Source organism: Dama dama, chromosome 17 (assembly GCF_033118175.1).
Source record: "Dama dama isolate Ldn47 chromosome 17, ASM3311817v1, whole genome shotgun sequence".
NCBI classification, from domain to species: domain Eukaryota; kingdom Metazoa; phylum Chordata; class Mammalia; order Artiodactyla; family Cervidae; genus Dama; species Dama dama.
This window is the reverse complement of record NC_083697.1, coordinates 24,669,576-24,687,393: the sequence shown is the minus strand read 5'-3', so window position 1 is coordinate 24,687,393 and position 17,818 is coordinate 24,669,576. Positions and strand designations below refer to the sequence as shown.

Here is a 17,818-nt window from a genome sequence, read left to right as displayed (position 1 = left end):
CTTTGGGGGTGCTGGGCATTATTCTGGCTGCAGCACATAGTTACAGAAATTTGTGTTTTTCCTATTTTAAAAACTCTCCTCCATCCTTTATAAGTCTGCTATCATAACTAATTATTTTACCACAGAACAGAGGCTAATCCCCATTTCCTATCAGTTACCCTTGTCCTAAAGCAGTTCAATGAACAGTGCCTTCCTTTAATGTAGGAAAATCAATGTCAGTATCGTAACATATAATAAATCACTTATTTAATCTAGAAAACTGCATGTCTATTTCTATTTTTGAGAAGCAGCAATGAAATATGCAACCACCACGTAAGTTCTTGAACAAAAACTAAGCAAATATCTGTTATAGTGATTCCATTAATGAATTTTTTCATTGAGTGGGTTATCATATGCAATACCTTTAATGAAATTCTCAATTCTAAGCATATTTGATTCAGGGCAACCAAAATAGTAATCATACTTACTATTGACTCAATACTTAGCGTATATCAGGTATCTGTGAAATACTCATCACCTTGCTTAATCTTTACAACAGACTACAACAACTCAATCATACAACAAACTACTTACAAACACAGGTAGGCTTTCTTTTCCCGATTACAGGGGAAACTGAGGCACAGAGTAACAGAAACATTAAATAATCTGCCACAGGCCACATCTCTAGTGTGTCAGGGAGCCGCTGTTTGACGCCTGGCCATGACACCACACTGAAGTGATACAACGCTAATGGAACCACACACAGGATGGCAGGGATAGCATTGGGAAATGCCCAGAGACCTGAAGTTTTCTTCTCAGGTTTGACATCAAATCAGCCCTTGACCTGCCCATAATCTCATAGTTGGCTCAAGTTTTACCTTGTATTGATACGCTTTGGCTAGATTATGTTGTGGTAACAAATGACCCCAGAATCTTTGTGATTTTCAACAACAAAAATTAACTTTTCAACTTACATTGCGTGGGCATCACTGACAGCTCCCATCTGGAACAGGAAGTTCACCTGAAAGAGAGAAAAAAGATGGAACGCTTTGAAAGGGGCCTATGACGGTACTGCTCACTTTTCCTCGGTCAAAGTAAGTCACAAGACCAAGCTTGATGTCTGTTAAACAGAAAAGCATAATCTTCATATATAGAAAGAGGCAATAAATTCGGGAACAAAAGCAAAATCTATCACAAGCCTCGTGATTCATCTTTCCATTTCTCTGGCTTACCCTAAGCCCTCCCATTCAGCATCTTTGCCCACTTGTTTCTCTGGCTCTCAAACTATCCCTATATCTGTCCTCTGTCGCAATGAACTTTTCTCTATTTCCCTGTTTTAGTGCTTGCCAGGTGCACATCTGTTAAATGAACCCCTTCACTTGGGTCTGGGGATTTTCCCCTATAAATGGCTCTAACAGAGCCCCAGTGTCCAGGGATCCACTTCTCTGGCATTAGTTTACATAGATATTTCCTGAATTTACTGAATGACTTGAGTTTGAATCTTAAAAAAAAAAAAAAATCACATTCCATTCTTAACGGATGGCCTGAAGGAAGAATGAGGGATTGCTACTATATGATTTTTTAGAAATGTTTTCTAATTATAGACAAAATTAAACAAGGGGAAAATACTTCTTGGTCATAACTTCCACCCCTAACTTCTTGCACCTGCACACTCCACAGTCATTATTACATGTGTGCAGAGTTGCTAGATTATAACCTGTGCTTTTTAAGTTCATGTAAAATAGACTAAATTTCTTTTGTGTCACTCATACTCCTATTGTTTTAAAAATTAATTTTAAGATAGTTATAGCCATGTGTGGGTCTGCATAATCTTTTGAAAATAGTTTATAAAACTCTGATTTGCTTGTGGTATACATACAAACTGCTTTAAATTGTATATAAACATCACCTATCGGTCAAGAACTGATTATTCTGAAAGGATATGCATTGTGTCCTCAAAATCTTCAACATTAATCAACACTAACTAGATCTTTAAACATACTGTGGAAAATGAGAAGTCCGTGCCTGAGTATAAGACCCATATCTCTATCAAACATTCACTCTGGAGTGTCTCTTTATAATCCCAAACTGATATATTGAATTGTATAATTAAACCCAGATTGATATATCTAATTATATCAATCATTTTTAATCCATTTTCTCCTGTTCATCCTTCATCCCCGACTCCCATGCCCACCAAAAACTCACTTTTTCTATATTTCCCAGGTTGTAAAAATGTGTCATCATTTACACAAGTGCCCAAGACAAACTCTAGGGATCCTAATAGACTCTTAAGCATCTCACCTCCATCACCAACTCAGTTACCAACCCTTCACACCTTCTGGATGCTTTTCAAAGTTGTCAGTGTTCTCCATTTCTACCACCTGTGCCCTGGTTTATACTTGCATCACATCATGCTAAAAGCTTTGAGCAATCTCCTTATTGGACTCACTCCCCACCTTTGGCTGACACTGCAATATCTATGCAACACAAATCTCATTGTGTTACTTTAATACCTAAAATTTTTAAATTATAAGGTCTACTGTGGTAATCAATTTAAGAATTTTCCATGTAATAGTCCATAACAGTATCACACCACCCTGTAATGGAGATACTAATATTATCTGTGATTAATGTGAGAAAACGCATACACAAAAAGGAGACATAATAATATAAAGCTCCAGATGCAAACACAGACTGTATGCCTCCAGAGTTCATCTTCTTCAGCACCCCACCATATTATATTGCATTTATCTACTTATATTTATTCACTACACAGAAACAATGCCTCCCATCCAGTTTCAGGATAAGCTGCAAAGGTCTATAAGGCCCTTTGCGATATGTCTCTTATCCATCTCTCCAGCCTCATCTCTTTCTGCACTCTGTTGGCCTCAGTCCTATGCAAACATTTGTATCTGCTATATGCATCATGCTCTGTCAAGCTCACTCATATCCCAGTGCCTTTTTTATACCATTCCCTCCCCTTAGAGTATATTTCCTGTTCTTTTCTTCCTGCTCATTTCTTGAGACTAAGTTCAAATATCACCTCCTCTAGCAACTATCTTTGCCCCAAGTGTTTCTCTTCGGGGTACCCTTGGCACCATGTGTATATCACATCATTACTATCATGTCATGTCTCTGAAATAGGTAAAGTACTAGTCAGCTTTTTCATGTACTTTGGAGCTACTTGAGAACAAGGACTATTGCACAATACGAGAATTTATAACGGTGCTGAGCACAACATATGTGTTTAAGACGTTTTTGATAAATGGATGGATGAATGAATAGATAACCCTTACAGTTGCACTGCTCTATATGGTAGCCATTTAGCTACACAGGACTATTAAGCATTTAATGTGGTTAGTCTGAATCTAGATATACTGAAAGGTAAAATATACACTGGATTTTTAAAACTATGTATGACAAATGTATGTATGTATTTATACATATTTCATGGATGGTTTTCTTCTACATTGACCATACGTTGAAGTGGGCTTCCCTTCTAGTTCAATTGGTAAAGAATCTGCCTGCAATGCAGGAAACCCCGTTTCAATTCCTGGGTCGGGAAAAGCTGCTGGAGAAGGGATAGGCTACCCACTCCAGTATTCTTGGGCTTCCCTGCTGGCTCATCTGATAAAGAATCCGTCTGCAATGAGGGAGACCTGGGTTCGATCCCTGGGTTGGGAAGATCTCCTGGAGAAAGGAAAGGCTACCCAGTCCAGTATTCTGGCCTGGAGAATTCCATGGACTTATAGAGTCCATGGGGTCGCAAAGAGTTGGACAAGACTGAGCAACTTTCACTTTCATATGTGGAAGTAATAATAGATTATGTATTTGGTTAAGGAAAATTTATAATTAAAATCAATTTTACTTGTTTATTGTGCTATTAGAAAATTTTAAATTATGTATGTGACTTGTGTTAGGGCTTCCCAGGTGGCACTAGTGGATTCTTTATGGTCTGAACCACCAGGAAAGCCCAGTAGTAAAGAATTTACCTAAAGTGCAGGAGACACAGGAGATGCAGGTTCGATCCCTAGGTTGGGAATATCCCCTGGAGTAGGCAATGGCAACCCACTCCAGTATTCTTGCCTGGAAACTCACATGGACAGAGGAGCCTGGCAGGCTGCAGATCATGGGGTGGCAAAGAGTCAGAAACGGCTGAGCGACAGCCCTCACATGTGGCTTGTATTATATTTCTATTTTGCAATGCTGCCTTGGAGAAATGGATTGAGATGGCTAGTGGGTGCTGGTTAGCAATGCTGGTTTAGGCCACAAGATGGTGATTTGGGGACAACATTGATTTCTGAGCAGAGGTACAGCTGGAAAGAATATTCAAAGATAAGAGAGTAGAGAGTTGTGTCTGTGGCAACAACCCAGTCAGGGCCTCTGGACTGTCCCATTACTGAAAGTTGGCAACTGATGGGAAAACTACTCATTCAGGAGGTAGGGGAAGATATAGCTATGTTTACTGTAGATTGAGAGTAAGCAAAATAAATCATGAATCAAAGCAAAGCAGGCACTCTGTGACACAGAACTAAACACTGTCTAGGTATTCCTCATTTCCTGAATCATACCAGTGGGAACTGGAACTCTGACAGAGGCATAATAGCAAGAGGAGCCTAGGCGCAGTGAAGAATAAGTCAGAAGACAACCACACACTCACACAGTTGTATGTGTGCACCACAGACCCTGGAACATATTAAGTGTTCAACTAACAATTGTGGGATGAATAAGTGACTGAATCAGTACCAAAGCAGGTCAACAAGGAGCCAGAAGAGCAACTGGGTTTTATGGTGAACTAGCGAGGGTTAAATGGTAATATGTTTAGCCTCCTGATTCCTTTATTCCCGGTTCTTTTAGGGGTTGCTGTGTTGTGAACCCAGGTAGAAGAACTTATGTTGGCACTGAATTTACTTAGGAAAATGTAATCCAGGCTCTAACAGGTCTCTAAACTCCTGTTTTATTATTTTAAATTTGAGTTTGGTATTGTTTTGTTTTACTTAGTGTTTTCTTTAGTGCTAGGATCCAAAACCAGAAATAAAATGTTTGGTGGTCACTGGATCAGGACAGGAATTCTTTAATCTAATAAAATATAACTTATTCACAGTACAATTTTTCTGCCAATCTTACTTTAAGGAACGTGGAAGTAATCAATTAGTATGTTGAAGCATCAATATGGATGTCTCAAAATCCACACCTTAGAAACTATGCACTTGACTCATAGACATAAGTTTGATATTCAGGTTTTTCTACTGATAAAAATTAAAATTGGAAATAATAATCGTTTTTGAGCCATTACGGGACATAGTGTTTTATTCTAGGAAAGAGATACTGTTTTCATTCCTGTTCATTTGACTCACAGTAAATAGTTCCTTGAGGGAAGTAGTGTTCTATCATTCTCGTATTACAGATTAAAAAACTGTATGAGACTTGCCAAAGGTTGCCCAACTAATGGGTTGTGAAACCAAGTTCAAATCATAATTTTTAGACACTAAGTTGGGATCTATTTTTCCTAAGTGAAATTGCTATCGTTAGCATTTGGTGCAAATTCCAAGTCAGAGTATGAATTTTGCCTTGGGTTGATGAGGCTGAAACTTGGAAATGGATTGAAAAGATTAGACTCTGAATTATATGCGTGTGTGCGCATGCTCAGTCACTTCAGTCATGTCCAACTCTTTGCAACCCAATGAATTGTAGCTCACCAGACTCCTCTGTCCATGGGATTCTCCAGACAAGAACACTGGAGTGGGTTGCCATGACCTCCTGCAGGGGATCCTTCCTGACCCAGGGATCGAACCCACGTCTCTTAGGTCTCCTGTATTGGTAGGCAGGTTCTTTACCACTAGCCCACCCAGGAAGCCCAATTTATATGTGTCTGACTCCAAATAATAGTAATATTAACTTTGATGTTGGACTACTTTAGTAGCAGGTTGGCAGAACCCCTGCTAAAGACAAGACACATTCACAGTCAATAGGAAGTGATAACTGTGACCTGATGAATAATGCAAGGCCTCTACCTTTTAGTCTGGTCAGGTAAACTAATCACTGCAGTACACTGTGATTTATTGCCGTGAATGGCTTCCTAGAGAAGGTGACACCTGGATCTGAGACTTGAGAGACAAATGGTTCTGGCAAGAAGAGTAGCAGATGGTTTTTCCAGGCAGAACAAAAACACTGACAAAAAAGTCCATGGCATGTTCGACAACTACAAAGGAGGAGAAAAACTGTGCAGGGAGATGGAGAGGGAAAAGACTAGAGATACGGGCATGGTCAAGGCATGGTGGCCCTCACATATTAAACTCTGCATGAGGGACTAAAGGAGACACAGAAGGCTTTGAAGAGAGTTACACCATTAGATAGAATTCTTTAAAAATGATGTATAGACTGAAGTTTTTAGATTGCTGCAGTGTGAGAAATAAGAGAAAGAAATTAAGATAAGAGGAAAAGAGATGACAAAAGATGCTGTGGTGGTAATCCAGATGAGAAATTAAAGGGCAAGAGGGATGGAGAGATGTGGATGGATCTGAATACTACCAAGGAGGTAGAATTCAAGACTTAGTGTTTCTTTGGATACAGATAAAGAGGGGAAAAAAAGGGGTCCTAGCTGATGCTAGGACTTCTGTTCTGGGCAGCTGGATAAGCAATGTCCTTAACCAATGTAAAGAACACAGGAGAAACATTCCCAGAGAGAGTGAGTGAGGGGCTCCATTTGTGACTTGCTGATTTTGAGGTGCCTCAGTGGTATTCAAGAAAAGGTGACCCGTGGTCACTTAGAGAAATAGTTCTGGAATACAGAAGATAGCTCTTGGCTAGAGATGCACAGATTTGGAGCTACCACAAAAGGAACACATGCCTGAAGGATTATTCAAAGAGGAAAATTAAGTGGGAGGGATGTCTTGTAAACCTAAGGATCCTTTTTTTTTTCTGGAGATTCTAGATGTGCAGTAATTCTTTTATTATACCCTGCATTATAATTGACAAAGTGATAAACACTGATTCGACTCACAACAGTTCCTTGTGGGAAGCAGTATACTATCACTCTCATGCTACAGATTTACAAACTGAGGCTAAAGTTAATTACGAGACTTGCCAAAGGTCGCCCAGCTAATGAGTTGTGGAGCCACATTCAAATCATAATTTTCAGACTCTAAATGGGGGTCTGTTTTCACTAAACCAAATTGCGATTATTAATATTTGGTACACATTCCAAGTCAGAGAGTATGAATTTTTACTTGAGTTGATGGGGTCAAAACATGCAAATGTACCTGGAATGTATCCTCATCTAGCAAAATGTCAAGGTTTCAAGCCATGTAGATCAGTGTTGGAGACACCTGCCTAGACTATTAACCTCATCTGCCAGCACCAAAACCTAAAAGTGTATCTGCAGTCAGGCTGTCTTTCACATAAATAGGTCAGCCTGGAAAACAGCCAAAATGATCAACCTTCCAGGTTGTATGACATGAAAGCCTTCAGATCTTTCCCAACAAAGCCCATTAAAAGGATCTTAAGCCCTTGAGGCTGAAAACAAACGTGACATTCTGCTGCATTCAATAATAATTTGCTTCTGAGCATTTGTTTGCCATTATTTTCTGTGGCCCCTTTGCAGGATTTGTGTTGAGATCTCCCATACTGACAGACCAAAATGAATTCATTGTAAATTCCTCTGGTGTATGATTAATACCTTTCTGAATAAAACTCAAAATAAGAAAAGGGTAAAGATAGGCATAGAAAAAAATAGAGAAGGTGAATTCAATTAATCATTTTTTTGGTCCCTATGAAACTGGAAGCATAAGCTTACTAAAACAGAGCTGTCCCAGTTAGAAGCCAGTCAGAAGGACCATTGTGATCGCCTAGACTGTCAGAAGAATATAGATGTGTCTGGCAAAATGTTTTAAATGTATGAAGTCTCTGAATTTATCTTATGGGAAGGTGGGTTACAAAGTGGGCTTCCCTGATAGCTCAGTTGGTAAGAATCCATCTGCAATGTAGGAGACCCAGGTTCAATCCCTAAGTCGGGAAGATACCCTGGAGAAGGGATAGGCTAACCCACTCCAGTATTCTTGGGTTACAAAGCATTATATAACTAACAAGTAATTTTGGCTGAGTTTATATTGCAATTAGGTGGCACCAGTGGTAAAGAACCCACCTGCCAATGCAGGAGACATAAAAGATGCAGGTTCCATCCCTGGGTTGGGAAGATCCCCTGGAGGAGGGCATGGCAATCCACTCAGGTATTCTTGCCTGGAGAATCCCATGGACAGAGGAGCCTGGTGGACCACAGTCCGTGGGGTCACAAAGAGTCTGACACGGCTGAAGAAAGAGCACAGCACAGAACACACAGCCCCATATTCAGAAGTCTCCTAATTAACAACCTTAACCAACTAAGTACTGCAAATTTGACTGAGCAATTTATATTTTAGAAGTTTCCTGCTCCTGTAACTAGTAACAAAAAGGTACTGGATCAATTCGCTTTTGCTACATAATAAATCAACACTTAGTGTCTTAAGAAAGCCATCATTATTTAGCTCATCTATGTCACTCTTCTGTTCTGATCTTTGTTTGGCTGATCTCTCTTGGGTTCTTTCATGAGTTTAGTGGGCTGGTCCACTCGGCTGTGTGATCAAGGATCTTTCACTCACATCTGGCAACAGGCATGCTGTCATCCAAGATACTAGGATAACTGGGCCACATGCTGTTCATGCTCTGGTAGTCTAGCCTAGACTTTTGCATATAGTGGCCAAAGAGATCCAGGAACAGCAAGAAATAACAGACCTTACTGCTCAAGTGCTTTTCATGTCATATTTACAAACATCCCATCAGCCAAAGCAAGCACAGAGCAAAGCCTAGATTGAAAGGGTAGGGAAATAAATGCTACCTTCTTGACAGGAGAAAGTCACACTGGAGGGAAGTGTGCCTAAAGAGAGGAAAAGAATCTGTGACAATCTGCAACAAAATCAAAGCCTAACACAGTATCTGCAAAAACCCAGCTACCAATAAAAGAAACAGAAAATGCTTCAGCAGTGCTCAGAAACTTAACCCAACTGCACCCAGCACAATGCACATTGTTGAAAGATAAAGTCATAAGAATTTTTATTAATACCCCGGATCTAGGTAAAAGGACATGAGATGTAAGTCCTTCTCTTGTTCCTTTTCCTGAGATACAGTGGGATGTACAGAAGGTTAGAAAACCTTGACTTGACTTTCTCTTACATAAGTAAAGGTTCTATAACTATTCCTGGGTAAGAAATAATCAGAAAGTTCAAAATATTTCAATAGCGAGAACAGAGTCCAAGAGTTCTAACAAAAACTAAATACTCCCTCCCCTCTCTCCCTCTTCTCTTCCGCTTTCCTTCTCTCCCCCCACCCCCCCCCCCGATAGCATGTAGTTTGGAAAACTCAAATAATGTTGAAAGAGTCAAAAACTCACTCACTCTGTATAATAGCAAACTGAATATCTAGACAAAACCATTGAAGCATGAACAAAACCCTATGAAATAGCAAAGAAAATACAAGGGAAGAAGGGAGGGAGAGAGAGCAGGTAAAAAGACTAGGGATGTGGATAGAAAGAGAAATTTAATTATAAAATAGTAAGAGCAGACACAAAATAATTTTAGTGTTAGAAATAGATTTCAAAATGGATGTAAAATATATTATGCATACATTTATAATATGAAATTTTTATTCCTTATTTCAGCTCAGCTTGTCTTACATTTAATTCAATTCAAAGTATATATTAATTTTATCAGAGATAGTATCAGTATCATGATCTAATTTTTATTAAAGTATTTATATCTTCTCCATCTTTTTCCTCTATATTATGTGAATAAACATATGTCCAAAATGATCTTTACTAAATGATAATAATGCTTGTTTTCAAATGATGGGAGTGACTGAATTTTTTCAATCTTTTTAATTTTACTTTATCTGCACTGTCTGAAGTCATAGTATCAGCATATTTCAATTTTATAAATATGGTAAAGTGATTTTTAATTAAAACAGAAAATAATGAAAATGGGAAGCAAACACATCAGAATATAAATGGTGGTTCTTTCTTGCTGCTGGGAAAATAAATAATTATTACATTATACTTAATACTTCCCTATAATTCTTTCTATTTCTAAAACAATTTTTACTTTAATTTAGAGTAAAAATGAATATGAATCACAAATATTGATGTCTACTGATTCTTTTTTTGTCCTCTGCTTGTGCTGTAGCTCATATCTCCAGAAGTTCAGTTTTCAGATGCTCCTCCTCTTTATTACAAAAAAAACTAGAAAAGCTTAAGTGGATGCCTAGACTAAGCCTCACCATGAATTAAACCACTTCCGGGGGAGGGGGGGAATGTGTTAAACATTTGAAATACTGCCATAGTATAGTCTGGCTAATATAAAAAAGCAGGATTTTTAGCTCCAAATCCTGTTAAAGAGATACCTGTGACTGATGAATGCAGTGTGGCATATTATAGAGATGGAAAGATAACAATGGAAATAAGGAGGAAGACACCAGAGAACTGAATGAGACTTTTGTGAAGTAACCAAATGTCTGTTATTGTAGTGAAATCATAACCACCTTTGGCAAGATGCTAGAAGGACAAGATTACATAAAAGAACAATCACCATAAACTTAGCACTAGTTGTTTTGCTATTGAAATGCAAGCCATGGGCAATAAGTAAGACTTGGAATGAAAATAAAAACTTGCAGCAATAATGACTAACATCAGGAGAGAAAAAGTAATCTGGTAAGAAGCTGCCATTAAGGCTCTTTAATTATTTCCTCCCTCCTGCCCCTGCTTCCAGTAGTAAGAAGACTTTCTAGAGAATGTGTCTCTAGGAGGCAGAAAAAGCAAATCCAACCAAGCTCAGAGACTGAGCCTGTGATTTGAGAAGTGATCTATGAGAACTCTGAGGAAGTCAGAGACCCACTGAGCAAGTCCTACATTAGAAGCTGATAAAAAACCATCACAGTGAGAACCTAAAAAAAGCTAATATGCAACCAAAAACCTCTGCATCATCCAAAGAAGCCAAAAAAATGCTAACTCTATCCTTGGCTTTATGTGATCATAAATAGGAAATGGTGTCCTGATAAATCCTGTCTACCAAGGGAGCTTGCCTTATGTTGGCGGGCTCACGTAATCCTTATAGAGCAGTTATAACTAATCCAACTTATAGTGAAATTACAGAATACACAGAGAAACTAAGCAATTTCCTCAAAGCAATGTAGAGCCAGGATTCAAACCCAAGCAGCTTGGGACTCCAAAGCTTTTTCTACCACCTAACTGAGAAAGTGAAAGAGGAGAGTGAAAAAGTTGGCTTAAAGCTCAGCATTCAGAAAACTAAGATCATGGCATCTGGTCCCATCACTTCATGGGAAATAAAGGTGGAAACAGTGTCAGACTTTATTTTGGGGGGCTCCAAAATCACTGCAGATGATGACTGCAGCCATGAAATTAAAAGACGCTTACTCCTTGGAGGGAAAGTTATGACCAACCTAGATAGCATATTAAAAAGCAGAGACAGTACTTTGCCAACAAAGGTCCATCTGGTCAAGGCTATGGTTTTTCCAGTAGTCATGTATGGATGTGAGAGTTGGACTATAAAGAAAGCTGAGCACTGAAGAATTGATGCTTTTGAACTGTGGTGTTGGAGAAGACTCCTGAGAGTCCCTTGGACTGCAAGGAGATCTAACCAGTCCATCCTAAAGCAGATCAGTCCTGGCTGTTCATTGGAAGGACTGACACTGAAGCTGAAACTCCAATACTTTGGCCACCTCATGTGAAGAGTTGACTCATTAGAAAAGACCCTGATGCTGGGAGGGATTGGGGACAGGAGGAGAAGGGGATGACAGAAGATGAGATGGCTGGATGGTATCACCGACTCAATGGACATGAGTTTGAGTAAACTCCAGGAGTTGGTGATGGACGGAGGCCTGGCGTGCTGCGGTTCATGGGGTCGCAAAGAGTTGGACACAAATGAGCAACTGAACTGAACTGAACATTAGAAGTCAGTGTTACTTAATAACGAGCACAGAAATTGAGTTTATTTTATAATGTGATAAAACTGGAAAACCCTAGGGTAGAACCCTAAAGAAATGCCAAAGTTTTTATTTTTCCTATTATAATTAATCTGGACTTAATTTCATTTTTAAGGTGGGTTTTTTTAATGGATGATTCAAAAATAATTAAATTGTGGTTTTGAAAACTATTTAATTTAGCCAAAGCAGGGATAGATCTTGATGATAAACGAATGATGTTGATGAAATGAACTTCCGTACTTGAAACTAACCTCAGTGAAATCTAGACCGATTTTGAGAAAAGAACTTTAAGCACATCTAGTGTCTGTTGTAATAGAGTTAAGCATCAACACATTCCCTTTAAACTTCTTCCAGAGAGTCTATTTAAAAAGACATGTTTTCAAAAGAAAAAATATCCATTGTACAGCCAAGCTGTAAACGACCACATATTGATCAAATCTACCATGGAAATACTAGAAATACTTCCAAAAATCACTCTTTTCTGTAGTTGTGAATGCAATTCATCTACCAAAAAAAGTGTTTCTAAGGCACCATCATATCCTAAAGCAAATATTTTTAATTTTTAATATTTCATATTTACAAACATCATTTTTTAGGTATCTACACAATTTCTCCCTTGAACAGGTATAGAATCTCAGATTGCAATGTCCTTTTGTCTATGTTTATAATCGGTAATGCTTTGCTGACCACTTAACTCTAACCCTGTTTTATATCCTTTATATTCTGTTCTGCCACTGAGGGTTAGCCACAAGTAACGTGAAATGTAATTGAAAGACTCTCAGGTACAGAGTTAAGGGAACCAAGCTTGAATTTTAAATCAAACTGATTAGCAGTCAAATCAACATAGCCATGTAATTCCACTGGGCAAGGACATTTGCCACCTAGATCCCAGTGCCTAAAAGAGTAAGTGAAAGGTCGGGCATGTTGAGGCATGCCCCAGAAAAAGTGCCGCAGACGAGTTCCTGGAGGCTGGCTAAACTTCCGGGGACCGGCCCCCTGCAGCCTGGTCCAATCAGGTACCGACCCGGAGCCCTTGGACACCAACCGCCGCTGTAGCCCGCGCTTTCTTCCTAATATGGGAAGACCTGGCTCGGACGCCTGGCCCTGGCTATAAAACCTCTCCCCACCCCTCATACCTCGCAGACTCCCTTTGTCTCCTCGCTCACCCGCCCCCGGGAGTTCTGCCCGAGAGCGACCGTCCAATAAAGGCCTTCATCAACGGTCCTTACAGGTGGCTCTTTCTTCCCGCGGTGTTTTCTAACATCTGTGTGGCTCTTTCTCCCCGTGGCGTTTTCTAACAGTAAGTAGGCATTTGATCAGTATTTGTTGAAAATGAAAATAACATGCTTTAACCATACTATAGAATTATTGCTAAGATTAATAAAGGAAGTATGTTTTTAAATTAGGAAACATAATTTTTTAAAAGTTTTAGGTTCACAGAAAAATTAAGCAAAAAGGTGCCATTGATTTTATGTTCCTATACATACAACCTTCACCACTATTGACATTCTACACTACAGTGGTAAATTTACTGTAACTGATGAACCTACATCCACACACCATTATCACCTAAAGTCCAGAGTTTAGGCTAGGGTTCACTTTTATGTCACATGTCCTATGGGTTTGGACAACTGTATGCTGACATGTAGCCACCACTGTAGTATCTTACAGAATAGTTTTACTGTCCTAAAAATCCTCAGTGTTCCATCTCTTCATCCCCTCTCTTCCCTAATCCCAGCAACCATGAATCTTTCTATTGTCTCCATAGTTTTGTCTTTGCCAGGATGTCATATAGTGGGAATTAAACAGTATATAGCCTTTTCAGATTGGCTTCTTTCATCTAGTAATATGCATTTAAGCTTCCTCCATGTCTTTTCGTGGCTTGATAGCTCATTTCTGTTAGCACTGAGTAATAATCCAGTGTCTGGATGTACCACAGTTTATTTAGATGTACTTGTAAACTGCAAAACATAACACTAGTTATCATTACAGTCACTGTGTTTGTTGAAGTGACATTTCAGTCCTTGTTGAGGCACAGAGAACTACTGGTTCTTCATTTTTCAGCAACAAAAAAAGGATGTAAAAATATGCTCAGGATGTTGGCTGAGGTATATCCAAAAAATCACACCTATAATGCAATCAGCTTTTAACTGTTTCTCTATAGAATGCTAATGTGGCACGAACTTGATGCTGAATAATCACACATCCTTTCACAGAGATTAAGAAAATTTCTAGACAAATAAATGCTTCTTTCTCACCTCCAAAAACCAATTCAACATCAAACCCATCAAACCTAGTAGTGAAAATTTTAAAAGGGGAAGATGAAGCATCAATGTCAGTCTTCTCTGATAGGGATCTAAGACTGAGTATATATGAAATCAGCATCAAAGCAAGACTTTGAGATAGAGGAATACCAGCTTCCCGTGCCAAGCCAAGAGTGACTGAACATGAGACATGGGTTCCTCCTTGCTGGATGGTAGAAGAGAATCATAGTGTCCCCAGACAGTGCAGTTAAAGGTATAATTCATTTTACTAGTTTACCTTTTGACATTTTTCTCTAACAGAATGCTACTGGGTGCAATTTTTATGAAGTTCTGGGCTCCTATTTCATTATATTTTTCAACATGCTAAAACCATTTGATAAATCAGATTTAACCTCTAATAAAAGTTAAATTTATTAAATAGTAAAGAGGGAAGCAGAGTGTCTTTACTGGGATCATGATCTGTACCTCTCAAAATTTGATTTTTGCCCAATTCAAGAAAATAGAAATAGAAGAGGTCCAGAAAGACGACGACATTCCATAGAAATATGCTACCTTTGTGTTCTCTGGGTCATCTTTTAAGCCAGGTACCAGGACAACCCTGAATATTCATTGGAGGGACTAATGCCAAAGCTCCGATACTTTGGCCACCTGATGCAAACAGCTGACTCATTGAAAAAGACCCTGATGCTGGGAAAGATTGAAAGCAAAAAGAGAAGAGGGCAGCAGAAGATGAGATGGCTGGATAGCATCAACGAACATGAACTTGGGCAAACTCTGGGAGATGGTGAGTGACAGGGAGGCCTGGTATACTGCAGTCCATGAGGTCACAAAGAGCCAGACATGACTTAGTGACTGAACAACAACCAGGACAGCTCACTTAACCCAAACTGTGTCACTCTCTTTTTGGCATTCAGGGCTGCAGATTCCAAGGGACGTGACACAGCTTTTTGTTGCTATTGTTATATTTTGTGGGGAAAATAATTAGAAGAGCCATTTCAAAGTGTAACAGGGTTTTACACCTTTTAACTCAATGTGAAGTTGACAAGTGTTAAGTTCATAGGGATGCATGTGGTCTGTCTCAGGAAAGAAGCAGGTAGAAGGTCCATGTGTTCTTTCAGATTCTTTGTTTTAGGGTCACAGTTCTAGTCACTCATTTCTTTATCCAGTTTTCTAAATATCTAGCAGAACTTTAACAGGTTTAACAGGTGAACCAGGAGAGTACAGTAATACCTTTCAACTTTGGTTCAAAAATAATTAACCTGGGCTTCTGGAATAGAATGGCAGAGGTGGATTGTAATTCTTTATTGGCCATTCTTCTTTAGTGATGATGATTATGTCAAAGCATCTTAGATATAATCTCCTTTATCTGACCTTACTACATCAAGCAGCTTATAGCTTTATAAGAGGACTGGCTCAAATAGCCCTAGCTAATTCTGGCACAACATCATTATCTAAAAGAAATTAAATTAGATTCACCTTGTTCTTATCATTATTACTTTGAATACCTATTATTAACTAACTTTGAATCTACTTGCAACCCAATGTTCTGGGATTTATATATCAAACACCAATTATCTTATTCTAGAGTTAAATTTAATTCCATTAATGTTTCATTTTTATGCATTCCCATATTGTACAGTCAAAACTAAAGTTAGGGCTTCCCTGGTGGATTAGTGGTAAAGAGTCTACTTGTCAATGCAGGAGACACAGGTTCAGTCCCTGATCCAGAAAGATCCCACATGCCATGGAGCAACCAAGACTGTGGACCACAGCAATCGAGCCTGTGCTCTTGAGCCCACAACACACAGCTACTGAGTCCGTGAAGCCTGTGAACCCTGGATCTCTGCTCTGCACCAAGAGAAGTCACTGCCATGAGAAGCCTGCGACCACAACTACAGAGTAGCCCACCCAGTGAAGACCCAACACAACCAAAATAAACAAACAGTATTTCTTAAAACATAAAAAACCCCTAAAATTAAAAGGATTTTCCTTTGACCCCTAAATGAAATTAAAGCAATTTCAATTTTCAGTTCAGGAGTTGAACCATGAAGTTGGAGGGAAAAGTAAGATAAATTATAGGACAGATAGGACAGAGGGTTAACTTTATAAAAATAACCAAGGAACTCCTCCCATTCCCTTTTGCCTTAGAAGCAATTTCCCATATACCAACATCTAATTTCTCTACTAACCTCCTAGATATTGTCCTAAAAATATTAGGATAATATAGAATCCTAGAGCAATAAAAATTTCCTCCATAGTTGGTTATTTCTGGGAAACAAAACTTACTCTTTATTCTTGCTACTTTCAATTCTGTTACAGAAACATAAACCCCTTCTACTCCTTACATTGCTCTTGGATACTGCAAAACACATTCACATGGCTCTGATTCAGCTAGATGCTGAAAGAAAATACTTGTGATACATTCTATTTGGAAATGACTTGTTAAAATCAATACTGTTAAGTTATTAAAACATAGTTCCAAAGAAAGCAATTTGATTGGATTTCATTACATACAAGGAAAAGGATTTCTCATGATGAAATTTTTTGTTTGTTTAGGCATTTTTGTTCATTTAGGCTTCTAGGAGATTTGTTTCTCACAATGATTTTCACTCTTTTTTTTTTTTAATATATATTTTATTTATTTATTTGACTGCATGAGGTCTTAGTTACAGCACATGGGATCTTGTTCCCTGACCAGGGTTTGAACCCGGGCCCCCTGCATTGGAAGCACAGAGTCCTAGCCACTGAACCACCAGGGAAGTTCCGATTTTCACTCTTTAATAACTTCAGTCAATGCAGATTTTGCTTGGTCTGAAATGTACCCCGTTACCAATTTATCTCCACTCCAAAGTAAATGCTGAAAGTTATAGTTAATAATTCAAAAAAAAAAAATAAGGGAGAGAAAAGGATTTGGGGGAAAGATTGTGAATAAATAGAAAGGTAAGTGCTCCATCACTGACATTTTTTATTTAGAAGGGTTTTTCCTAAACAAAAACCAGCATGTATTTACTGACCTTATTTCCATATAATAGTTTACTATATGCCCATCTGAGAACTAATAAAATCTTCAGAAATCTAGTAAATTATCCCTTCTGTGGAATTGCTAAGCAAATGCTAAAGGGGATGACAGATACCATTTTCATGAATAATGTTATTAGGTCCTATCTACTCCTTCTATGTAGTTTAGGTTCTCTTTTCTAATTTTCTGGTTCAAAGTAATAAAGCAAATTAGTAAAAGCTAGAGAAGTAAAGAATTTAAAGAGAAATGGTAGAAACAAAATATTTATGAGCCAAAGGAGTTGATTTTTGCCAAAAGGATCCAAGAGGCCAAGAATCACATCCTTCTGCTCTAAGGTGCAGAGTTTAGTATGTTTGTTTTCATTTCTGAAGAAGAACAAGAAAATAAAAAACATCAATTGTCACCTAAAGAATTTGGAAGCATTCAAAACCTTTTCCTTCTTCCCCAAACGCCTGGAGAACTTGGCTCGGAAACCACTCTATCACTGTAAAAATAAATGAGAAGATTGTGCATAATACCATAGAAA

At 38.5% G+C, this 17,818-nt stretch overlaps 1 non-coding gene across 1 annotated transcript; it reads right to left on the bottom strand.

Moving 5' to 3' along the window:
- Positions 1-16,959: 16,959 nt before the first annotated feature.
- TRNAG-UCC (transfer RNA glycine (anticodon UCC)) lies at positions 16,960-17,032 on the bottom strand. The gene has a single exon. It is a non-coding gene; the product is annotated as a tRNA-Gly (tRNA).
- Between the last annotated feature and the right edge of the window lie 786 nt (positions 17,033-17,818).